Raw genomic sequence first — 27,332 nt, 5'->3', positions numbered from 1 at the left:
TACAATTGAGAGGAGCTCGAGAGGGTGGGCGCAGCAGCGCTTATAAACCACTCTCGAGCTCTCTCAGCTAGCGAGGTGGGACTAAACTTTGGCCGCGACGCGGGCAGCACAGGGGCCTTTGGTCCCGGTTGATAGCACCAACCGGGACCAAGGGGGGTGCATTGGTACCGGTTCGTGGCACCAACCGATACCAATGCCCGCCCTTTAGTCCCGGTTGGTGCTACCAACCGGGACCAAAGGCCACCGGTTCCCGCCCTTTGGGCTGCTGAAAAGAGACCTTTGGTCCCGGTTGGTGCCACCAACCGGGACTAAAGGGTTGCATTGGTCCCGGTTGGTGCCACGAACCGGGACCAATTCTCTTAGTATATAAGAAAGCACTTAGTGTTTTTCAGATTCATCTGCATCAGTTTCCCCGCACCGACGACGCCGCCAGGCTGCCCGAGCTCGCCCCATCGACGCCGTCGCCGCCCTCTTCTGCCTCGTCGACGCGCAGCGGCCCCTGCCCCGAGCACGCCGCCGGCGGCCCGCCCCGACCACGCCGCGCGCCCCTGCCCCGACCACGTCGTCATCGCCCCAGCTGCCCCGACCACGCCGCCGTCGCCTCTGGCTCGGCCTGCCCCGACCACGCCGCCGTCGCCTCTACCCCGACGCGCGCCGTGCCTCTGCCCCTACCACGACCACACCGCACCTCTCATCCTTTGGTCAGGGCCGGCACCGTCCCCTTCCTCCCTGTTTTTTCTGCACATATATATGATGTTTTTTCCTGATTATATGTATATGTATGAGTCTATGTATGTGTGTATATCTATTTATATGTCCTTTTTTTAGATCTTTTGTTTTTTGCATTTTTATAAAAATGTATATATGTATGTATATATATTCTCTGTGTATATATATGTACATGTATATATGCAAAAGATAGATTTTTAGAAAAGTTAGGATTTTTTTCTGTTCACAGATTTTTTTGGTGATATTAATTATTGTAGAATATGCAAATGTTTGTATATTCATATGAACAATGCAATAGGCAAAACCTTTACTTTTTTCGAAATTTTCTATTTGAACATTTTTAAAAAAACAAGCAATACTAAAAGAATGAGAGGAAAAAGGAAAATAAGAAGAGGAAGAAAGGAGGAGAAGAGGAGAAATGAATAAGAAGAGGAAAAAAGAAGAAAAAGAAGAGGAGAAGAAGAAAGGAATAGAGGAGAAGAAGAAAAAATAGAGTACCCCTCTTTTTTTTCTTCGATCTCTCCTCTATTCCTTTTTTCTTCTCCTCTTTTTATTTCTTCTTCGTTTTCTTATGTTTTATCAGGTCTGTCGTCGTCAATATACCCCTCCCGATAACTTCAACACGAGGGGGGGTCGATATACCCCCTCCCCGATAATATTATTTTCCCATGTACGTATGTCGTCGTTGTCGATATAACCCCCTCCCGATAACTTCAACACGTGGTGGGGGGGGGTCAATATACCCCCTCCCCGATAACACCATTTTCCCGTGTATGTATGTCGTCGTTGTCGATATTACCCCCTCTCGACTGTGATAACTTATACCAAAACTCTCGAGGACACCCAAACCCTAGAAAAAACGATGTCGTCTCCTACCCCCTCCCGCCGCGCCCCTACCCGACAAACTCTATCGAGGCCACCCCCTCTCGCTCGACCAAAACTCTCGAGGACACCCAAACTCTAGAAAAAAACAATGTCGGCCTCCTACCCCTCCCGCCGTGCCCCTACCCTTGAAGCGTTGCCGAGGCCACCCCAAACCCGGAATAAGCTCGGTCTACGTTTGCCACTAATATATCCACCTGCAGTCATGTTTGTGTAATAATTGCCATGTTGTAATATTTGCAGAAACAATGGAGCACATACGAGACGAGGAAGCAGAAGAGGTGTTGGGGGACATAATCTTAGCCGGATGTGATATCTTGTCGTATCTTAACGACAATGATGGTCTGGAAGAACAGGGTGAAGAAGCAGGCTACGGTGATCGAAGAATGGAGGAGGAAAGACATGATTATGATGGCTCCGGTGACCCAATGACGGTGCAAGGAGACAGTGATGACGGCTTCCGTGACCGAACCGAGTCCGGCCAGGTATATATATTAGTTAAGCCTGTGCTGACTAGCTAATTGATGCATTCATTGTTTTGGTATATGTACACATATTAATTAACTCTCGTCTTCCTTCCGTTTTCTAGCCCTCCGGATCGAGCACAACTTCGGTAAAGAGACGAGGCCCGAAGAAAAAGTTGTGCTCAGATGAAAGGTTTGAGATCACAGCAATCACGCGCGACGGCGAACCGATTGAACCCATCCGGACAAAGGATGCATTTGCTGCTCAGTGCGGGGTTCTTGTTAGGGACAAGATCCCGATCAGTATCCACCAATGGTATAAGCCTAAGAACAAAGATCCTGAGGTGTCTTATGTCAATGATATGCAGAAAGATGATCTTTGGACTGAGCTGAAGGCAAATTTCACCCTACCGCCAGAGGAGGATCCGGAGAAGCCAGTTAAAGAGCAATTAATCAAGTCTCATGCTCTTAAGAAGATGGAAGGCCTATTCAGGAGGTGGATGAATGAGATGAAAAGGTTTGTCGACAAAGAAGAGACACCAGAATTCATCGGCAAATATGAGAAGATCAGAGATCACTGGCCCGCATTTGTGGCCCACAAGACATCGGAAAAGATTAAGAAGATGTCGGCGACAAACAAGCAAAATGCTGCGAAGAAGAAGCTTCACCATCGCACGGGTCAGGTGGCTACCTCAAAGCCCGGCCTAAGTGGGCCAAGGCTGAGAATGATCTGCTTGATAAAGGGATCGAACCAGAGACAATGAAATGGCCAGACCATTGCCGGACTTGGTTCTTCGGGGCTGGCGGAACCTCGGACCCTGTATCAGGCAAGTGCCTTTGGACGGACGAGCAAATGAAAATACCAGTCAAGAGGCTTCAGCACTATATCGATGCAGCGCAGAAAGGGACGTTCGTTCCAGACAGAGAGAACGACGAGCTCACAATGGCCCTCGGGAATCCTGAGCACCCTGGACGGACACGAGGCACGCCAGGCTCTGTTCCGTGGAAGGTTGGATTTCCTGACGCAGGCGGTTACAAATGCCAGGAGAGGAGGAAGAAAGTGCAGCAGACCGAATTGCAGGCGCTGCACGCAAGGGTACAAGCGATAGAGGAACGAGAAGCAAATCACAACAAACGAATTGTCGAAGCTTCCCCCGAAGCTACGCCGCCATCTCAGCGGAGAAGTAGCATGGCTTCCACCGAGCTGCTTCAGCCGGAGCATGTCTTGACGGCTCCTGATACTAGTACGGACCAAAGTGAAGGACTTCTTTGAAGGGTTGAAAGCAAAGAGACATCCACCTCCGGAGGAGAAGGTAGATCCGGTGAAAGCAAAGCGCACTATCGATGCCCTGAGGAAACCACCAAAGTCTCAGCCGAAAACCAACTATGAGCGCATTACTGAAAAGGCATATCTTAAAGCGGAGCGGTCGGGAAGTACTGTCAGACATCAAAGGTCAAAAGAACGAGCAGCTGCGAAAAAAATTGCCCTGCTCGGCGAACAAGCGAATCAATCGTGCCCCCCGCTCAATGTGTCTAGCGACATCGTCGCTAATGCTCCGGGGACGGTGCCCGGTTATAGCAATCTTAGAGATTACCTGCCTGACGATGTACATTTTGATTTCATGGAGGTGGACGAACACAGATACGAGTACGGGAAGCCTCTCGTCAAATATGAAAAATCTCTAACAACGATGATGCGAAGATTCCATAATTGGTACATGAAAACCTGCAGAGAGTCTGGGGGGACGAATACTTTGTATCTGAGAATTAAAGAGGAGCACGACCTCGTTGGAAATGATCTGTTGCCTGTTCCATTTGAGGAGTTCTTCGAGTACTTCAATCAAAAGGCCCTAGATAAATTAACGGTCTTTTGCTATTGTCTGTAAGTACTATTTCTGTCATTAAGTCTCTATATATAGCTCAGCTCTTTCATTGCATGTATTTATAATTAATTATCCTCACTATATTATGCAGATTGAAGATCATCGAGTGCAGAAAATAAGAAATGTATGATATTGGGTTCATTAACAAATATCATAGATGAATTTCTGGTTACAAAGAACGCCGAAGAGGTCGAGGCCAACTTGCTACAATCGTTGATCAAAAATCAAAACAAAGATTTAATACTCTTTCCTTACAACTTTGAGTGAGTGTTACTGTCGTGTGCATATTCGGTTTCCCTTATTACTCAAGCGAGGTTATAGTAATGTAATTGATGAGTTATGCATGCGTGCACAGCTTCCACTATGTTCTTCTGGAGATTAAGCTTGAGCGGGGACTAGTAACTGTCTTAGACTCGAGACGAAAAGATCCCGAAACCTATGCGGACATGACTAAAATGCTGAACAAGTAAGTTCAATCGATCATTATCGCACCATATCGGCAACTTTTTGTTCATTTCCTGATATCTCAAGTAACAATAATTATTTTCTTTGTCTTGCAGGGTTTGGAAACAGTTCACTGCAGAAGCTCCGGGACTGCCGAAGGAGCTGCGATATACATACCCGAAAGTAAGTACTACTAGCTAGCTAGTTGCGCGCATCTCCCATTGATTCTGTAGCTATACTTTCATCAATGCTATTTATAATGCTTCATTATCAGTTTGATTGACCTCTATTTCTCGTAAAGTGCTTGTGGCAGGAACAAGTGAATGATTACTGTGGATACTATGTGTGCGAGTTCATCTACAACGCGAATTTGAAAAATAAGCGGGGCTACTCTAAAAGACAATATGAAGTGCGTAAGCTATAATATTCACAATTTCATTTTATTACACCATTTCTGTTGAGTTTCATTCATATATATGTATTAACCCCCTTCTTCAAATTAGACGTGGCAAATGTGGAATTAACTCCTACCACAAGATCGCATGAAAGCAATTCAAGAGGAATTGGCCGGATTCTTTCTTGACCACGTCATCAATAAAGCCGGAGAATACCATGTGGAAGTTTATTTCAATTGCTAGGGGATTGTAAGAGATCTTACACATTGTATATGTATGTAGCCAGTAGCGTCGGATAGATAATACGAAAACTTGTTGTTCGACCAATCTCTCGGTGATGGAGAGGTTGATCGATCACTTCTCTCGGTATTCATGACGAACTTCTGTACTTAATGGTTTCCTTCATTTTCTTACTAGCTAGCGTGTCGAGGGCCTCTCTATGTATAGTACGTAGCGTCACTACTAGGAAAAGGCCTACTAATGGCGCACCGGTTTTGCCTACTAATGGCGCACCACCGGTGCGCCATTAGTACCACGCCACTAGTATTTATTACTAATGGCGCACCGATGATGCGCCATTAGTATCTGGTATACTAATGGCGCACCAGGCAGTGCGCCATTAGTATAGGCCACGGTGCGCCATTAGTATAGGCCACTGGTGCGCCATTAGTATAGGCCACTGGTGCGCCATTAGTATTTTTGAATTTTGAAGGCGGGAAAATAGTAGTGGCGCACCATCTAACCCCCACCGTGCTCCATTGCTATTTTTTGAATTTTGAATCTGGATCTGGATCGTGATTTTTTGCTTGTTTTTTGGCACGACATTATTTCAAATTTTGTTCCTGTTTTTGGATCTTGTACGTTCTTTTGCCGTGTTCTTTTGCCAGAGAGGAGTTCGCCGGAGAGGAGTTCGCCGGAGAGGAGGAGGAGGAGGAGGTCATCGGAGAGGCGCTCGCCTACATCGCCGGAGAGGAGGAGGAGGAGGTCGCCGGAGAGGAGTTCACCGGAGCATCGGAGAGGAGCAAGGAGAAACCATGAGGGGATGGGAGGAGAGGAGGGAGGAGGAGCTCACCCGAGAGGAGGGAGGAGGAGCTCACCGGAGAGGAGGGAGAAGAAACCGTGAGGGGAGGGGAGGGGAGGAGAGGAGGGAGGAGGAGGAGGTCGCCGGAGAGGAGGAGGAGGAGGTCGCCGGAGAGGAGGAGGAGGAGGAGGTCGCCGGAGAGGAGGAGGGTAGTATGGTGGAGGAGAGAAGGGAAGATGGAGTGGAGGAGAAGAGGAGATGGAGTGTAGGAGAGGTGGAATGAAGAGATAAGGAGGAGAGGACCACGGCCAGCCATATATACGGCATAGTAATGGCGCACCGCGGGCAGGTGCGCCATTACTAACTTTTTTTTTATTTTTTTGATTTATTTTGAATTTTGAAGGAGGGAAGATACTAATGGCGCACCACGGGCAGGTGCGCCATTAGTAACTTTTTTTCATTTTTTTGACTTATTTTGAATTTTGAAGGCGGGAAGATAGTAATGGCACACCATGGGTAGGTGCGCCATTAGTAAGTTTGAATTTTTTTGCCTCTCCAGATCTTAAAAGCCCCGTATCTTTTTCTCTGTTAGGTTTTTGAGGATTTTGAAAATGTTTAACGGGGTTCCCCCGGTTAAATTCGGATGTAACTTTTCGAGTAGATGATTTTTCATATAAAAAACTTTTTCATCCGAGTTAGTATGCAAAAGTTATGCCCATTTTTACAAATTCTCGAGAGATTTTGCAAATGAAGTCGAAATTTATATTTGCAAATTTTCCCAACAACTAGACCACATATCACATGGGAAACTTATTTTCTTTTATTTTTTTGACATTTTCATCATTTTCTTTTATTTTATTTTAAACTGAAAAGGCGATCCACGGGGGGGGGGGGGGGGGGTGCATTCGGTGGAAGTGGTGGCCAGTTACTAATGGCGCACCGTGGCATGTGTGCCATTACTAGTTCAACTAGTAATGGCGCACCACTCCCACGGTGCGCCATTAGTAGTTTTGAAAAAAAATTAAAAATTTACTAATGGCGCACCCGCGGATGTGGTGCGCCATTAGTATTTGGACACTAATGGCGTACCAACACATGGTGCGCCATTAGTATATAGTAATGGCGCACCACATGTCTGGTGCGCCATTAGTGTCAATTCCATCTATAGCCCTTTTCCTAGTAGTGCGTCGACCAAGCACGGACATAAGAGAGGACACTTCTCTCTACTAATTAGCTAGTTAACACAATATATGAAACACCTAAATTAACCCCCCCAAACCCCCCACCCCCCCCCCCCCCTTTCAAAAAAAACAAAAACCCCAGCCCCTGAAATGCTGGACGCGTGGATGCCTTTTGGTCCCGGTTGGTGCCACCAACCGGGACCAAAGGCCCTCCTGCCTAGGCTCGGCGCACCGGCCACGTGGAGGCCCATCTGTCCCAGTTTGTGTTAGAACCGGGACTAAAGGTCTAGGGCATTAGTAACGGCCCTTTAGTCCCAGTTCAAGAACCGGGACAAAAGGCCCTAACCAACCTGGATGAATGGGGCTTTTTCTACTAGTGTGGAGTGCGTGTCAATGGGAGTGAAGACGGGCTTGCAGGTGGCCATGTTGGCCTGATCCAGTAGCTCAGCGGCGTACTTCTGTTGGGAGAGGAAGAAGCCATTGGAGTCGCGCGTGACGCTGATGCCGAGGAAGTAGTGGAGGGCGCCAAGGTCCTTCATGGAGAACTCGGCCGCCATGAGATGCTGAAGATGACGAGGCAGGGACGCGCTCCACGCGGTGAGCACTATGTCGTCGATGTAGAGCGGCAAGAACATAGTCTCGGAGGCGCCGTGGAGCGTGAACAATGACGGATCGGCACGAGAAGCAATGAAGCCGAGCGTGCTCAGGAACGCGGCGAAGCGGGCGAACCAAGCCCGCGGGGCTTGCTTGAATCCGTACAGAGATTTGTCGAGGAGGCAGACGTGCTCGGGGTGTTGGTTGTCGACGAAGCCGGCCGGCTGCTGGCAGTAGACGCGCTCAGTGAGGTGCCCGTGCAAGAACGCATTGTTGACGTCCATTTGGTTCACGGGCCAGTCACGAGCAGCGGCAATGGCGAGCACGGTGCGAATTGTTTCCGCCTTGACGACTGGAGAGAACGTCTCGTCAAAGTCCACGCCAGGGCGCTGAGAGAAGCCCCTGACAACCCATCGCCCCATGTACCAGTCCAATCTCCCGTCCGCCTTTTATTTGTGCCGCTACACCCATTTGTCCGTGACAATGTTTGCTCCAGGAGGACGAGGAACGAGCATCCACATCCGGTTCGCCGTCAGCGCCTTGAACTCATACTGCATAGCAGTTAGCCAATGGACATCTCGAAGCGCGGTGTGCACGGATCTGGGAACTTGAGAGATAGTGGGTTCAACGCCGGCAGTGTGGTTCTGAGCGTATTTTGGGCTGGGAAGAAATTTGCCGGCTTGCCCACGCGTGACCATGGGGTGAGTGGGCACCATGGAGCGGCGGGCACGAGCAGTGGGAGCGGCAGCATTAGTGGGTGAAGAAGCCGGCAGGTGAGAGGGAGGTCCTGGTGGCGAGTGTTTAGGAAGGGCCCGTGGCCGCGTGTTGTGTAGGGGTGGAAATCACTGCCGTGGCAGCGTTTCGTGGGGAGTCAGGAGGGGCTGCCATGGCAGCTGTCGGTGTCAAAACCGGCGGATCTCGGGTAGGGGGTCCCGAACTGTGCGTCTAAGCGGAAGGTAATAGGAAGCAAGGGACACAATGTTTTACCCAGGTTCGGGCCCTCTTGATGGAGGTAAAACCCTACGTCCTGCTTGATTAATATTGAAGATATGGGTAGTACAAGAGTAGATCTACCACGAGATCAAGGAGGCTAAACCCTAGAAGCTAGCCTATGGTATGATTGTTGTATGTTATCTATCGACTAGCCTGGCCTCGGTTTATATAATGCACCAGATGCCTAGGATAACAAGAGTCCTAGCCGAATACGCCGGTGGGGAGGAGTCCTTGTCTTGATTGCCAAGTCTTGTGGAATCTTCCTTGTATGCGGCAACTGTCCGAACTGGCCCATGAGTATACGGCCATGGGTGTCCTCGGCCCAATCTAACAGATCGGGAGATGACGTGGTGAGTACCCCCTAGTCCAGGACACCGTCAGTAGCCCCCTGAACCGGTCTTCAAGTTAGGGACGCTCCTCGATTCTTCCGAACTGTTCTTCATCTTCGGTCGCCGGTCTTGAAAAATGGTTCAACAAATCTTCTCATCTTCGATCTTGAGGATCGCCGAAATGCATTCGACGAGTTTACACGTCGGGTATCTGAGGAGCCCCTTTAAGTTTCCGGCCTTTATCGATGCCTTGTTATTTTTATGCCACACCTCGGGTTTGAAGTTGTTCCTGGGAGGCAGTGTCCTCTTGCGTCCGAGCTCCAACGCCGGACCGCATTCGAGGTATCTTTTGCAGCCGAGCACCAACGCCGGACCGCTTCCCAGCTCTAATGCCGGAATGTATCCGAGCACCAACGCCGGACTATGTATCCGAGCTCCAACGCCGGACTGTATCCGAGCTCCAACGCCGGACTATGTATCTGTGCTCCAACACCGGACTGTATCCGAGCTCCAACGCCGGACCGTATTCGAGGTGTCGTAAATTACCTTGGTTCAAAGAAGTTTGAAGGAGTTTAGCCGAGCTTAATGCCTGAAATGCCCTCTATGGAGCCAGCCACTAGCGCCCGAGAATTATGCCGGACTGCTTCCGAGGTGGTGCACCACCCCGAATGTGGGCCAATTTTTGTCAACATTTTTGATTGGTGCAATTTATTCTCTGCCGAGATATATAGCCAGTAGCCCTCAAGGTGGGTATCGGTCTAAAACCCGAGATGCAGATGAAGGATGACATAAGACCGCTGATCCCAGTAGCCGCTGAGACTCAGGTTGATTTACAAAATCGGCCTGAGGATCAAGTCCTAGCTCGGCAGAATACTTCGAGACACTAAAAGCGGCATGCTCAGTCCTCGAGACTCGGGTTGGGTGCGGCCGACCAACCTGAGGATCAAAATCTCCTCAGAAACTATATTGCACATAAAATTTTCTGCATTGAACCGGCAATGCAGTAGTCCCCGAGACACTGGTCGGGTGGCAACACCAGATCAGGGGATCGATGTGCCCCTTTAATATTTGTAAATAATAACCCCGAAGCCCAGTAGCCCCCGAGCCTTAATGCGGGCACGGGTGGCCGAATTAAGGATCGGTATCCATAAAAATCACAAATTATGTGTAATGACTCTATGTATCCAAGTACTTTACGTCATTAATGCTCGGATCCGCATTGTACAAAACTTTGTTGACCGACCATCGGCTTCCACCTCCTCGGCCAGTAGCCGAGGAGTGTTTATCGTACTTTATAAATCCTTTATGAGGGCAAAGATTTACGACAAACAAGGCAATCTGGCCACACGGTTTTATAAACAAAGGTACGCAGAGAGATATGTTATATTTCTGTTTAACAGAAAAAATGTCTTCCAGAGAAAATAGTCCCGCTATCGGTTCCTTTCTTTGGGTTGTCATGCTAAGCATGATCATGAAACCTCAGCTCCAATTTAAGAGCAAAATATCGAGGATTTAGTTTGGGAGGCTAGTTAATAGCCCCTGGTAGTGTTCGGCGACAGCCGAGGTCAAGCCGTAAACACTTCGGCCGTTGTTATGAATGGCCCATCATTTAACACCGTCATCGGATCGCTGACCAGTTTATGCTTATTGTGATAGTCAGTTTTCGGCTTTCTCCACTCAGGTGCTTAACCATGTGAGCTGGAAGCACAATCGCAGTGGTTCTCCCTTTGCACACCTAGCCAAACAAAGCGGAACGTAGGAGGCAAGCGTAGGAGCCGGGCAACCCAACTATTGACCAAAGACACAATTCGAAACCGATGCATATATAGCAATATTCGAGAATGTTTTTGCCGAATCTCTAAAGGTGTCCGGCGTTGCACTGCGAGACTTGTGCTGAAACACAAAAATAGTTTAAAAGTGCCATAATCTTGGAAAACCAAAAAACGTCAGTAAAAACTTGACATCCGAACAAGATCAAGTGTTCGGTGCCAATCCGAAAATTGGCCTTAGCAAAAGAAGTGCTTCTGTCGTGCTTTAACATGATACATCCTATCTCAAGACTTCAAGCGGGTCAGCCTACGGCTTCGACCTCCAATCCCGAGGGCGGAGTACTTCTCATTTGGCCAGTTTAGCAAACTAAACTCTAGCGGCATTGAGAGAGAAATTAGGCTCCCCGGCTAGTGACCACACGCTCGTGTCGAAAAAAGGAGTGATAGATAATAATAATAATAAAACGTTGCAACGACTAAGAAGAAGAACACTTACCATAAAATGGCTCATATAAATTTAAGAGCCCCATGTGACTTGGGTAAAAGAATGATTGCATGTACCGAAGTACTTATATCATATCTATTATCAACCGAACTTTAAACGCGTCTTAACCGAGCGTCGGCTTCTCCCTCTTCGGTCAAGGACCGAAAAGTGTTATGAGTATACGGCCATGGGGGTCATCGGCCCAATCTAATAGATCGGGAGATGACGTGGTGAGTACCCCCTAGTCCAGGACACCGTCAGCAGCGCTTTCGACGTGTGTAGTGGGACATGAGCGGGAGCGGCGGGGAATGGTGAGTGGTGGGTAATGGAGATGGTCCTCGTCGTCACTGGTGTATCCGGGAGCAAGGTAGTGGAAGGGAAACCATGTTTCATCGAAGACGACTTGACGAGAGACGAGAACGCGATCGGTGCAACGATCGAGACACCGGTATCCCTTGTGCTCGTCAGAGTAACCAAGGAAGACACAAAGCACTGAGCGAGGGGCGAGCTTGTGTGGAGCGGTGGATGAGATGTTTGGGTAGCAGAGACAGCCAAACACGCGCAGGCGAGAGTAGTCGGGATGCACGCCGTGAAGAAGGAAGAAGGGTGTGTGACCGTGCCGGGACCGACACGAGCGACGGTTGAGGAGGAATGTGGCTGTGTTGAGAGCTTCCGCCCAGTATATACGGTATGGGCGCATATGTGAGGAGTGAGCGAACGATGTCGTTAAGCATGCAAAGAACACGCTCGGCGCGGCCGTTCTCTGGAGAAGTGTACGGGCAGGACATGCGTAGGGCAATCCCCTCATCAGAGAGGAAGGAGTGTGCCTGTGCATTGTCGAATTCCTTGCCATTATCACACTAGAGGGCAAGGAGGTTCCGGTTGAACTGATGGTGAACAAAATGCGCAAATGTGTGGATGAGCGGGAACACACCAGATTTGTGAGAGAGCGGATACGTCCAGACGAAGTGACTATAATCATCAAGCAACACGAGATAGTACTTCTTGCCCGAGACACTAGGTACAGGCGAGGTCCACACATCGCAATGAACTAACTGAAAAGGAAAAATGACACTTTCGCCTAACTGACACGCATGACAGACGGTGGACAAGCCGACGGGAGCTTGGATGGAGCTGGCACACAGCGTGCGGTGAAACGAGTCGTGTCCGGGGTGACCAAGGCGTTGGTGCCAGAGGTCAGAGGAGACGATGGTGGCGGTGAAGACATGGTGGTCGGAGGAGCATGGAGGGAGTGTGGTTTTGTGTAGCTCGAGCTACATGGTACCCCTTATCTTAGCCATCCATTTTTGCATCAGGATCCGTGCAGAAACATTTGTCGTTTTTGTTTCTCTCAAACGAAACAACGTATAAACTTCAAACTTCACAGGACAACAAAACATTCTAATTACTATGTGGGAAAAAACTTTCGGATTTTTTCATGCATTTTAAATGCTAAAATTATTTTTTTAATCAAGAAAATTCTCATTTTGCATATTTATGTCGGTCCAAAAAATCTGAAAGTTTTTTCACACATTGAAATTGTAAAGTTTGTTTGATCTGGAAAGTTTGAAGTCTATATGTTATTTCATTTGAGAGAAACAAAAAAGGGAAATCTTCTTGTTGTAAGTTAGTTGAAGAGTACAGATCTCAAAGAAATGTTGGAGAGCTGAAGATAAGAGGTTCCATGTAGGTCGACCTACAGAGAAACTTTACCAGCACGGAGCAGACTGCGTGACAGGGTACAGTTCATCGCCGGCGGAGTTACACCGGAGGATCACCCGTTTCATCCTTCGATCCTTGACAGAAAAACCAAGTTCATCAAAATCAACGTTAACGCAAAACCCTTGTCTCTCTAGCTCCTCGTTCTCAGCTCCGGGTAGCTCGGTCAACAACAATAATCCTGATGCTGCATTGTGAGTGTTCACATTCTCAACAGGATCTTTGATGCCGGTCACCAAATCTTTTACCTAATTTTGGTTTCATATATTCTCTCATGGACCTTCAGGAATGTTTCATTGCAGTCTTGTATGCATAAATTGCCCGTAGAGCCCATCGTCCACGGTTCACGGTGGCCAGAGGAAGGGCCATTGCGGGTGGAAGGACCTCCTTACTGGCTGCAAATCTCTGAGACTGGAGTATATTGAAAACCTGCCACTGGGGATTTTCAAGTAGACTACAAGCACTAGAAGCGGGTGATATGCAATTCATATATGGAAGGCCTGCGTATTGATTGGTCTGCTGTCAGATATGTCATGTACATGAAAGCTATTTGCAGAGGGTAAGAACTACTCCCTTAGTCCATTATATAAGAGCATTTTGGACATCAGACTAGTGTAAAAAACACTCCTTCATTATGGGACGGAGGGAGTAATAATAACATAGCATGTCATCATTGTTTCTAGCACTGTAAAGGAAAAACTTCTGCCATCCAGTCTGCAGTTTTCTTCCACTGCAATCTATGTTAGTAGCATTGACATCAACTGTTCTTTGCAAGTCCTGGAGCGGGAAAATCCAGCATACTGCACTACGTGATATTAATCTGTGTCATCCTCGTCCTATTATAGGTTTGCAGCAGCTTTGCGGGACATGAATGTAGTTCCAATCGACTCACCTCACACGCTAGCAATCATATACGAGGGCGAGCTGTTTGGACTCTACAATGACTGGTGCTAGTGGTTTAGCACCTACCCTAGAAAGCTATGATCTTGTCCACGTAAGCCATCTCTTCTCCAAGATTAAGTAGAGGTAATGGTCTTTTCACTAGAGAAACCGACATGGCATGAAAATCACCATGACTATCAAATGTTGTTTAACCTGCTGAATTTATGCATGAAAAAAATGCTGGAATTTTGTCTAATTTGGGCCTAGCCCAATAGCAGTTTCAAAAATTCCTAATAAATCCTAGAGGCCCACGCAGCCCACGCAGCCCATTCGTGCAAGGCAAGAGGTGGAACTAAAGTTTAGTCCCATATTGCTAGTTTAGAGGGAGTTGGACCTCTTTATAAGGAAGGTTCTTTCCGCACTTGTATGAGCATGAGAACAAGAGAGACATGGTATAATCCATGAGAGGACGCATGTCATGTCCTAAACCGAGTTCCCACAAAGAACAAAGAGATAACTCCATTCGAGGAATGGGAGAAGAAAAGGTTAAAGCTCTCTTATCTACGAACCTGGGGTTGTTTGGCGAAAGTCAATGTGCCAATTCCAAAGAAGCGGAAGCTAGGACCAAAAACTGTGGATTGTGTTTTCCTGGGATATGCTTTTCATAGCATTGGTTATAGATTCTTGGTTGTAAAATCTGAGGTACCTGACATGCATGTCGATACGATCATGGAATCGAATGATGCAACTTTCGTTGAAGATATCTTTCCCATGAAGGATATGGCTACCTCATCTAATCAGGAGATGCCTAGTTCATCAAATCAGGAACCAGTTACAATTACCGAACCTGCCATTTCGATGGAAGACTTTGAAAGTCCTGTGGAGGAGAACAATGAAGTTCCTACTAGAAGCAAAAGACAGAGGACTGCAAAGTCCTTTGGTGATGATTTTCTTGTGTATCTCATAGATGACACTCGCAGTTCTATTTCAGAGGCCTATGCATATGAAGATGCTGACTACTGGAAGGAAGCGGTCCGTAGTGAGATGGACTCCATCTTGGCAAATGAAACTTGGGAAATAACTGATCGTCCTTATGGGTGAAACCTATAGGATGCAAATGGCTATTCAAGAAGAAGCTTAGGCCCGATGGTACTATTGATAAGTACAAGGCTCGGCTCGTGGCTAAGGGTTATACCCAAAAGGAAGGTGAAGACTTCTTTGATACTTACTCACCTGTGGCTCGACTGACCACTATTCGAGCACTACTTTCACTTGCTGCTCACATGGTCTTCTTGTTCATCAAATGGATGTTAAGATTGCTTTCCCAAATGGAGAGTTAGAAGAGGAAATTTATATGGAACAACCAGATGGGTTTGTAAGAGATGGTCAGGAAGGGAAAGTGTGCAAGTTGCTGAAGTCTTTGTATGGACTTAAGCAAGCACCCAAGCAGTGGCATGAGAAGTTTGAAAGAACTTTAACAGCCGTAGGCTTTGTTGTAAACGAAGCTGCTAAATGTGTGTACTATCGCCATGGTGGGGGCGAGGGAGTTATCCTTTGCTTGTATGTTCATGACATTCTGATTTTCAGAACAAATCTAAAGGTTGTTAAGGAGGTCACGGATTCCCTATCTCGTTGCTTTGAGATGAAGGATTTTGGAGTGGCTGATGTCATTCTGAACATCTAGTTGTTGAGAGACGATGATGGTGGGATACATTGCTTCAATCTCACTATGTGGAAAAGATCTTGAGTCGCTTTGGCTATAGTGACTGCAAGCCCTCTCCAACACCATATGATTCTAGTGTGTTGCTTCGAAAGAATCAAGGAATTGCTAGAGACCAATTGAAATATTCTCAGATTATTGGCTCGCTTATGTATGTAACCAGTGCTACAAGACCTGACATTTCTTTTGCTGTTAGCAAACTGAGCCGGTTTGTCTCAAAACCAGGAGATGTGCATTGGAAAGCTCTAGAGAGAGTTTTGCGATATTTGAAAGGCACTGCGAATTATGGAATTCACTACACTAGGCACCCAAAGGTGCTTGAAGGGTATAGTGACTCAAACTGGATCTCTGATGCTGATGAGATAAATGCCATGAGCAGATATGTATTCACTCATGGAGGTGGCGCTGTTTCTTGGAAGTCTTGTAGGCAGACCATCTTAACGAGGTCAACAATGGAAGCAGAACTCACAACACTAAATATAGCTACGGTCGAAGCAGATTAGATTCGTCGGCTCTTGAATGACTTGCCGATTGTTGAGAAACCTGTATCGGGTATCCTTATGAACTACGATAATCAAACTATGATGACGAAAGTGAACAGCTCAAACGATAACATGAAGTCATCAAGACACGTTCAGAGAAGGTTAAAGTCTGTCAGAAAAATGAGAAACTCCGGAGTTATTGCATTGGATTATATCCAAACGTCTAAAAATCTGGCAGATCCTTTTACTAAGAGTCTATCACGTAATGTGATAGATAATGCATCGAGGGAGATGGGTATGAGACCCACAATATATGTTGTTCGCAGTGGTAACCTATTCTTTGTGATCGGAGATCCCGTGAATTAGATGTGGAAGACAAGCTGTTGATCAACTGAGATGAGAGTATCCTTACTATTAACAATACCACTCCATGAAGATGCAATACTCTCCTAATCTGCATGGCAGGTTGATGTATATCTTTGAAGAAGAGATGTGGTCCTGCAGAACATCTTTTGAAGAACGCACCTATGAGTCTAATTGTTAAAACGTCGCAATCTATGAGAGTAGGGTTCTCTCTAGTAAACTCATAGAATGTCTTAGAGTATGACGCATAAGCTCCACCCGCGGGGAAGACCCACGGTAGCCACCATTCGGTCAAGGCTTTGTGTGAAGCTAGATTCGGAGAAAACTTGCAGTTCAAGGCCCAGTCCACTGTTCAACTTGCTTACTAGTGTAGCATAGAGTTCTAGGTGGATGTTCAACTTAACAGTCTCCACTGCAATACCGGTATATAAAACAGTGTTTTGGAACCAAAGGCAAATTTTGTGTGCCTCTGGGATCTGGTGAGGGATTGCTGGAATTTTGTCTGTTTTGGTCCTAGCCCAATAGTAGTTTCAGAAATTCCTAATAAATCCTAGAGGCGCACGCAGGCCATTCGTGCAAGGCAAGAGGTGGAACTAAAGTTTAGTCCCACATTGCTAGTTTAGAGGGAGTTGGACTTCTTTATAAGGGAGGTTCTTTCCCCACTTGTATGAGCATGAGAACAAGAGGGACATCCACGCGCGCTCTCCTCCATCGCCCGCCTTGCCACGCCACGCCACGCCTCATCACGACGCGCCGCGGGTTGCGGGAATGAGCCGAGCCGATGTCTAAATTTTTGCCACGCACTACGGGTATACGAAAGGTCACATGGAAGCTGAAAAGATTTTTTGCGAAAGTGGAGTTCGAATGCAAACGGTGCAACCCTTCGGCTGCTGGCTATTCGCTTCATCTCCGTCTCTTCGTTTCACCTTCCGTTGATGCCCTCTTGCCTCCTTCTCTTGCGCGTAAGGGAGGTCGCTCCTCTCAGAGAGACGCACCAGAACAACACAACCCTCTCGCCTCAGAGTTCCCGACACTGAGCTACTGCTACGATCTTCCCCATCCCGGCTTGCGGCGTGCACCGCAGGTCGGGACAGTAGGCCTCCGAAACCGCACCTTTTGACTCCTGTACGGGAGAAGGGTGATAAGGTTTTTCGGGAGCGCTTCGCGCGACTACTGACTTCTTCGTCACGGACGCCCCGGACTCCGACAACTTCTTCAACGACGTCCATGACCTCCTCGACGACATGGCTGGCGAGGACACCGACCCCAAGACCAGCGCTTCTGCTATTGCTGTCCCATACGTGTTCTTCATCTTTCTATTAGAGGTCCTACTGCAGTTCCTTGTTCTAGTATTTGTCCTAGATATGTTAGACTATATTTCATATATGCAACTTGCTATACTGTTTGCTCTAGATATGTTTAGTTACGGTTCATATATGAAGATGTTGTTTACCTTCTCTTTGTCAAATCGCATTGCTTGTTTTATCACTGCTATACTAGTCATGCTTTATCTAATATTTCTGTTAATAAAATCATTCGTAAATTGCTCATATTTCCAACAAAAAACATATCGTTGTTATGGTTGTTGATAGAACCATTGGATGTGATTGAATGTCTGACCGAAGTGCTGAATGGTGATTCTGGAGGTGGACCAAATAGTGAGGCCGAAAGGGAGGCTGGTCGTTAGGGAGATATAGAAATGTTACCACTAGTGAAAAAATTGCTAGGCTCGTCATTTTCAAACGATGCCAACACTATATATTTCAAATACTTGTTACGTTGGCTTATTTTGTACAACACTACTAGGGATACACTAGTAGCGTAGGAAAATAGTTGGATGTAACAGGTATATAGGACCCACATTTTATAAAAGGTGTAATATAGTGCTGGTGTGGTACGACATGGAATACCACAGAAATTCGCTTTGGCACATGGAGCACGCGCTCCTACCACCGGAAAAAATATTTCAAAGTATCAAATAATTCCAAACAAAAATGTGGCGCACACATCTGGACATTACGCGTCAAGTTTCGAAGAAAACCGTCCTATTTTTACTTGTGTAAAAAGGACAAAAAGATGTCTTGTGGAAAGCACTTTTGAACATCGGATTTTGTCTTTCTCGCACGCTACACATAAGTTGTTGGTTTTTTTCGAAAGGACTTGATGAGCATGTACAATATGACAATGGGTGCGCCAAATTTCTTTTTTGAATTTTTTAACATTTCAAAATACATTTAAAACACATTTTAAAAAACTGGAAGCTCGCACTCCCATGTGCGGAAATGCCACTAGCACTATTAAGTTTAGTTGTGGCATGTCATGCGTTGCCACGCCAGCACTATATGACGTGGGGTCTAATGTTTCAAATTAGTTTTATTTACAATTGTTTATTCTTAATTGATTAACATGGAACGACATCACTATTATTTTATCAATGTGAAGATTCTTGTATTATATGTTGATACTTCAATATTTTACTTTTTTTAGGTGGTGATCATTTTTATATTATATTATATTATATTTTACATTTATCAAATTTAAATTATTTTAAATGGAAATAATGCCATTTTAAAATATATAATTTAATAAGTATTTATTCTTAAATGATTGAAATGTGTTTAATAATATTATTTTGTCAATGTGGACATTATTATATTATATTTTGAGACATCAACTTTTTTAAAAAATTAATTTTTTGGTAGGTGGTGATCATTTTTATGGTATTTTGTATTTTACTTTTAATAAATTTATATCATTTTAATTGGATATTCTGACATTTTTGAAAACATATTTAGTATTTTAGTTTCTAATGAAATTAAGAATATTTTTGAGTTTTATTAATGTACTATTGTTATTTTGAGTCTTTTATTTGTTTTAGTAAAGTAGAAATATTGTATTGCTTTTATTAAAGTAAGAAAAAATTATGTTTTCCTAAATTTACTTTCTGCATATTCGGCGAAGCCCAAAAATTATTAGGAAGTAGTGGGGGTCAAAACCAAGGGGCAATGGCCTCGCCCCCTCCCTCACTCTCTGCCCCTACGCTCTCTCTCTCTCTCTCTCTCTCTCTCTCTCTCGTTCCCCTTCCATTCTCTGTCGTCACCGCTTCGATTCTGGCTGGTTCCGAGTGAGGTAACAACTAATCTCTCATCTCCTCTCCCTCTCTCGCCGCTAATTGCCCTCAGATTCGATTTCATTCCATTTTGTTTTGATTTGTGTCGCTAGGGTTTCAGCGACGATTGTTGCAGAAACGACAAACTGCTAGGGTTCATACCCTCCACCATCACCCCTCCATTGCAAATCATCAGTGAGATCATCCCCTCCCGATTTGATTGCGTCCCTGGTTTCAGTTTGGCAGTGAAGTGAGCCTACCTAAATTGAATTAAAATGGGTAGGCAAAACTGAATTAGAAACTACAATTTGTTTCTTTGGTAGGACAAATTGAATTAGAGTGAGCAGGCCAAATTGAACTAGAAACTACAATGTTTAACAAATGTGTTTGCCCTAGTGCATTGCCAAGTCAGTGCCAAATTGTTGGCATTTTTAGTTGATAGACATGTTGATACACATGTGGATAATTTCTTGGCATTTTTATTTGATACACATGTTTCAGTTAGGAAATTTAGTCGGATTTGATAATGTAGTCGGATTTGATAATGTAGTCAGATTTGAATTAGGGCACACAATTAACTTAGTCAGATTTGGCAATGTATACAATTAACTTAGTTCATAAGATGCTACCTACAATTAACTTAGTCACATTTGGCAATGAAGACGATTAACTTAGCTCATTAGATGCTGCCTACAATTAACGTAGTTCGATATGGCAATGTAGACAATTAACTTAGTTCATTATATGCTTTTCATCCTATATATAATGCACCTTATGCATATATGTTGTCATCCTAAAACTTTGTTGCTATTTTTTATATGAAATAGTCCTATTTTGTTGTTGTCAAAACTAGTTATACATATATGTTGTCTACTGAGATCTACGGTAGGGTGCGTTGACTGCAAATTAGAAATTCATGCCCGCACAACATCGAAGAACATGCTACGACAGATTGATCAGAGATCATTGCCACTAGACGCGCAGTGCCGTCCAGCGGAAGAAGAGTCGGGGTAGCGCGTCTCCGGAGTCGTCTCCTCCTTGTCGATCTCCCACGTAGCCGATCAGATCCCATGAAAAGGTTCGCCGGGGCAGCGCAAGTGCACCGCCTCAGACGGTATCCACATGTTCAGGAGGAACGTCGTGCAGCGGACTGCTAGGTCCAATCACACAACTGTTGGAAATATGCCCTAGAGGCAATAATAAATTGATTATTATTATATTTCCTTGTTCATGATAATCATTTATTATCCATGCTATAATTGTATTGATAGGAAACTCAGATACATGTGTGGATACATAGACAACACCATGTCCCTAGTAAGCCTCTAGTTGACTAGCTCGTTGATCAATAGATGGTTACGGTTTCCTGACCATGGACATTGGATGTCATTGATAACGGGATCACATCATTAGGAGAATGATGTGATGGACAAGACCCAATCCTAAGCCTAGCACAAGATCATGTAGTTTGTATGCTAAAGCTTTTCTAATGTCAAGTATCATTTCCTTAGACCATGAGATTGTGCAACTCCCAGATACCGTAGGAGTGCTTTGGGTGTGCCAAACGTCACAACGTAACTGGGTGGCTATAAAGGTACACTACAGGTATCTCCGAAAGTGTCTGTTGGGTTGGCACGAATCGAGACTGGGATTTGTCACTCCGTGTAAACGGAGAGGTATCTCTGGGCCCACTCGGTAGGACATCATCATAATGTGCACAATGTGACCAAGGAGTTGATCACGGGATGATGTGTTACGAAACGAGTAAAGAGACTTGCCGGTAACGAGATTGAACAAGGTATCGGGATACCGACGATCGAATCTCGGGCAAGTATCGTACCGCTAGACAAAGGGAATTGTATACGGGATTGATTAAGTCCTTGACATCGTGGTTCATCCGATGAGATCATCGTGGAACATGTGGGAGCCAACATGGGTCTCCAGATCCCGCTGTTGGTTATTGACCGGAGAGTCATCTCGGTCATGTCTGCATGTCTCCCGAACCCGTAGGGTCTACACACTTAAGGTTCGGTGACGCTAGGGTTATAGAGATATTAGTATGCGGTAACCCGAAAGTTGTTCGGAGTCCCGGATGAGATCCCGGACGTCACAAGGAGTTCCGGAATGGTCCGGAGGTAAAGAATTATATATAGGAAGTGCTATTTCGGCCATCGGGACAAGTTTCGGGGTCACCGGTATTGTACCGGGACCACCGGAAGGGTCCCGGGGGTCCACCGGGTGGGGCCACCTGCCCCAGGGGGCCACATGGGCTGTAGGGGTGTGCGCCTTGGCCTGTATGGGCCAAGGGCACCAGCCCCAAGAGGCCCATGCGCCAAGAGAAGAGGAAAAGGAAGAGTCCTAACGGGGGAAGGCACCTCGGAGGTGCCTTGGGGAGGAGGGACTCCTCCCTGGCCGCACCCTTCCTTGGAAGAAGGGCCAAGGCTGCGCCCCCCCTCTCCCTTGGCCCTATATATACTGGGGGGAAGGGAGGGCAGCACCAATCTGAGTCCTGGCGCCTCCCTCTCCCTCCCATGACACATCTCCCACCTCTCGCAGCGCTTGGCGAAGCCCTGTTGGAATCCCGCTACTTCCACCACCATGCCGTCATGCTATTGGATCTCCATCAACCTCTCCTCCCCCTTGCTGGATCAAGAAGGAGGAGACGTCGCTGCTCCGTACGTGTGTTGAACGCGGAGGTGCCGTCCGTTCGGCGCTAGGATCATCGGTGATTTGGATCACGACGAGTACGACTCCATCAACCCCGTTCTCTTGAACGCTTCCGCGCGCGATCTACAAGGGTATGTAGATCCACTCCTCCCTCGTTGCTAGATGACTCCATAGATTGATCTTGGTGATGCGTAGAAAATTTTGAATTTCTGCTACGTTCCCCAACAACAACCAGCGGCGTTTGGAGGTGGCTAGATGCAACACATGCAAAGCCTTAATGATGGCGCCGAAGCGATCAACCGTATAAGTGTGCCACACCTCCAATATATATATAGGCATCCATCAAGGGCTCGGCACTTGGGATTCACACGGATCCCAAAAGGCCAATGTCTACTTGGTCACGATCCAAGTCCAGATCGGGTTACATCCGACCAGTGTCCTCGGATCCAACCTTGCAGGTTCCTTAACTGTGCGAACCCTTAGGTTCAAGTCGTCTCGTTCGCAGGCCGGATCACCTCCGACCTGCTCGGTTGGTAGAAGCCTCCAGCAAGGCATGCCGACCACCAAGTAGACTATGAAGCCAGTTGGTGAACCTGTATGTCACACTTACATTCCCTTTACCACACAATATATGTTGTCGGGCTCAAGGCGAGTCTGTCATCCTTGTGCTAGCCCGGCCTCTTTCTCGCTCTAGTGATGCTGACCACAGACCGACTATCTCATAATCCTTGTCCCAGAGTATATCTCTCTTGATCGGAGGGGCAAACCCCATCTTGCTTGACCATGTCTTGCAACACGGGTTCGAAGAAGCCCGAAACCTACCTTTATAACTACTCAGTTATGGAGTAGCGTTTGGTCGGCCCAAAGCAGGTATGTCACCATCCCGAGTACATGCGCCAACTCAGGTATTAGAACATAGAACTTAGGTTGTACTAGAAACTTACACATGACATATCGTTGTGTCTCATAGTTCGGTCTGTCCGACTTGGATATGACTACATCGAATCCGACGAAACCTTTCCAAGTCCCTATTGTCCGGTTAGCATCCAATACTCCATGGTTAGTGAGAGCGAGCCATCCATCATATCATATGCTAGTATAGTTCTTTGAGCATCCACATAACCCTTACGATTAGGGACCTTTTAGGCTAGTCATCGTAAAATGCATTGCCACACAAACAAGTCGCGTACTTGGTGATACACATCATTGATAATATCCAAGGACTATCTTTAATCATAATCACATAGGAAATATCATCATACATGATTGCCTCTAGGGCTTTTCTCGAACATTCTCCCACTTGCACAAGAGTCAATCAAATAGACATTGTATGTCCATAGCTCTAACGTGCCCCTCACGCTTGGGTTGTGGAAGCGGCTTAATCAACGGATCTGCAACATTTGCATCCATGTGAATTTTTCATAACTCCATACCATCACTCTTTACGATCTTTCATATCAGGTGATATTTCCGATCAGTGTGTCTGTTCTTGTGGTGGTTGCTCGGCTCCTTGACTTGTGTGATGGTAGAAGAATTATCACAATAAAGTTCAGGAGAAGACCTTGGGAGTCTCAAGCATTCGACAAGCTCACCAGGCGTGCCCTCCGGGGGTGCTGAGCTTGTGGGCCCCTCGTGGCACCTCCTGACATAATTTCGCTTCTGTAAATTCACAAATATTCTTAATATACCAGAGAGGCACTTGGAACTCTTTTTCCTCCGCCACAAGTCTCCGTTCTTCTGCGATCCCATCTGGAGGCCTTTTTCGGTACTCTACCGGAGGGGGAATCGAGCATGCATGGTGGGCTTCTACATCAACCTGTTCATGGGGTTCTATCCAAAGTAATGTTCTTTTGCGTTGTATTTATTGGGAGCCGATGAATTGTGGGTTTCTGATCAGAGTATCTATGAATATTATTTGAGTCAAATATGAACTCTTTTATGCATGATTTTATTTATTCTCTTCGATCTACCTGTTTAGTTTAGCCAAATAGATTGATTTATCTTGTAAAGGGAGAAGTGCTTTGTGATGTGTTCAATCTTGCGGTGCTCAATCCCAGTGACAGAAAGGGACATGACACATATTTGTATCGTTGCCATTAAGGATAAAACGAAGGGCTTTATTCATATTAATTGGGTTTACTTTGTCTACATCCTGTCATGTTGCTTAAGGCGTTACTCTGTTTTCATCTTGCTTAAGGCAGGACTCGGTCTACTTGTCACGGACGTGATGCCTATATACATGGTCATTTCCATAGATATCGTCATAACTATGCACTTTCCTATCAATTGCCCAACAGTAATTTGTTCACCCACGTATGTTTGCTATCATGAGAGAAGCCTCAAGTGAAAACTATGGCCCCCCGGGTCTACCTTTATCATATATAAAAACACAAAAATACCTTGCTGCATTTTTTTTCCTTTTTATTTATCTCCTCGTGCTCGAGGCAAACCACATCTCCCAATCGGCAGAGTCCGCCGCATACGTCGGAAGCCAATGTTGTTCCGGCGTCAGGAGCTCCCGCCGCCTGCACACGCCGGCATGCGCCCACTGCGACCGCGGCATCGAGATCCGTTGCGGATCAAGATGCCGGTCTTGTGGTAGGGTGACGTCTAGGTACGACAGTGGCTACCTGTACTGCCAGTACCACCGTGCCTGTTGCGCTGGAATGTGTAGCCGCTGCCTGACGAGGAGGGCAAGCGGTGAAGGAGGAAGCATGCGGGACAAGATAGCCCCTGGGGTGAGCTTCCCCTTCCTCTTGCCGGATCCGCTGAGGAAACCCATGGCTAGGGTTTGCTTGTCACCGATGAGGGAGCACACGGGGGCTAGATGTGGACGGGCCGTGGAAGTGGATAAAAAAGGATGGCCTCCCGTAGCTTCCACTCGCTGACGCTTGGGCCGGCGGTAGGTGGCCGCAATAAATACGAGCACGTGTGCTGGTTGGCTATCCGACATGTGGGCCCGTGGAGGACACTGAGGGGATGTGCAGCGCGTCCGCTTCGTGTCAGTCTGAAATGCATTGGCGCGGACACGAACCAGATGCGTTTTGGGTCTGCTTCGACCCAAATGGACATGGGCGGACGAAATGGGTCACCCGATTGGAGTTGCTCTTATGGATACTTAAACATGTATATGCACGCAATGGAGTTTTGACTCGGTGGCACTAGTACCAATGCTTATGATCGGCTCATCGCCTTGTTCAATTTAAAATGGCCGAAATGCAACTATATGCTCAGACAAGAGATGGACTAGGATTGGAAGATCATCTAGCAGAAAATGGAGCAATCGTGCAGGTGGATAGAGAAGTTGTACAACACGACACTGAAGTAAAACCAGCAGCTGCAGTTAGCGGAGACAACCTTTCAGTTTTTATGCCTGGAAACCAATGTTTAGCGGGCTATGGAAAATAGCGGCGGACCTCAAAATCAGTTATAGTGGAGCTATAGCGGGCTAAAGCGGGCTATTTAAGAAGGCGACCATTTAGCGGTACTTTGCTGAAAAGGCAATAGCGGGTTATAGCCGGCTATTTAAAACTATACAGGAAACAGGTTAGCTGCGGAGAAGGCCCCATACGAAATGCTTAGAATGAAGACAAGGTTCTACACAATATGCCGACGAGACAATGACAAAGAAACAAGTGAACTACCTGCCCGGGGAGATATGAAGCAACCATGCAAACCTACTCGGTGCAAGTGTAGAGGGTCACTGGAGAAACAATTGTACAAAAGGCGGCTGAATTGACATTGGGGGCAGGGGCTTGAGTTTTACAAAGAATAGTCGGCATTGATGCCAAATAGTTAGACAGTAGGAATCGAATTCCCTCCAGTTGTGCATTGCAAAGGGTTCTTTGTTATCTTGTAAGCTGAATTGTTGGGCGTAATTCCAACCTGGGCAACTGAGGGTGTGTTTGGATAGCTAGCTCACCTAGCTTAGCTGGGCTATAATTATCTAGCCTGCTCCGGCAAGAGCTGCTAGAAGCAAATGTTTCAAAAGAATAAAAAATAAAATGTTTCAAAAATAGAGCTGCTAGAAGCAAGGCTAGTTATCTTGATAATGGCTAATTAGAGCTATAACCTCCCACGATTGGGAACTTAGAAATCAAGAATAAATGCCTTATGAGCAAATGGCTCTACAGGTTAGAGACAGAGCCGGAGGGCATGTGGGCACATATTTTGCGCAATAAGAATTTACAGTCGAAAATGCTCGCCCAGGTTACCATGAGACCAACTGACTCGTCATTCTGGAAAGGGCTTATGAGAACGAAGGTCTTGTTCTTTCGTAGGATCAAATTCTCGGTTGGCAATGGGATGTCAACTAGATTTTGGGAGGATACGTGGTTAGGAGAGACACCCCCAGCCGTACAATATCTCACCCTTTATTACATTATGCAACGTAAGGAGGATTACGTAGGCACAGTTTTTCAAACGATTCCCTTGAATATTCAGTTCAGACGTGCGCTACCTGGTGAGCGATGGACTGCCTGGATGCACTTGGTTGATAGATGTTCAAGACTCCGACCAGCCGGATTCGACGCAATGAAATTAGCTAAAAAATGGGATATTTACAGTGAAATCTTTCTATATTGATTTGATTAATTCTGGTCCAATCTCAAGATTGTTGCATATTTGGAAGATTAAGGTTCCCTTGCGTATTAAAAATCTTATGTGGTTCGTCCACAAGCAAGTAATACTCACCAAGGACAACTTAATCAAGAGGCGATGGGTAGGTAGTTCACGTTGTTGTTTTTGTGATCATGATGAAACAATACAACATTTATTTCTTGAATGCCCACTCACCAAATTGCTGTGGAGAACGATTCATATAGCCTTCAACATTAATCCTCCAGTTGACATTGAGTCGTTGTTTGGAACGTGCTTAGCTGGGGTTGAACATACTACTGCGGCTCGTATTCGAATTGGAATATATGCGCTTCTGTGGGCTATATGAAACTGTAGGAATGATTTGATTTTTAACGGACAACAAACTTTAACTTTCTTGCAGGTCAACTTCAGAGCTATCGCATCGATCCATACGTGGTCCTTACTCACTCCTATAGACTCCAGTGAGCCTTTGGTTAGTGGGTGCAATCAGTGGGAGATGGTAGCACGAGCTATAATCAACCGGTTCAAATGGCGGTCCCATAACATGATAGAAGTCTAGGAAGCTTATCCTTCATATTGCCGTACCGGTTGTGTTTGTCAGCATGCACTTTTTTTTCTTTTGC

The 27,332-nt window shown here is 46.2% G+C and overlaps 1 pseudogene; it reads left to right on the top strand.

Moving 5' to 3' along the window:
- The window catches only part of LOC125538559, a 64,919-nt pseudogene extending 46,888 nt beyond the window's left edge, over positions 1-18,031 (top strand).
- The last annotated feature ends 9,301 nt before the right edge of the window (positions 18,032-27,332 follow it).

The sequence above is a fragment of the Triticum urartu genome, chromosome 2, assembly GCF_003073215.2.
Source record: "Triticum urartu cultivar G1812 chromosome 2, Tu2.1, whole genome shotgun sequence".
Taxonomy (NCBI): domain Eukaryota; kingdom Viridiplantae; phylum Streptophyta; class Magnoliopsida; order Poales; family Poaceae; genus Triticum; species Triticum urartu.
The sequence above is the reverse complement of the archived record's forward strand: the minus strand, read 5'-3'. Positions and strand labels throughout refer to the sequence as shown.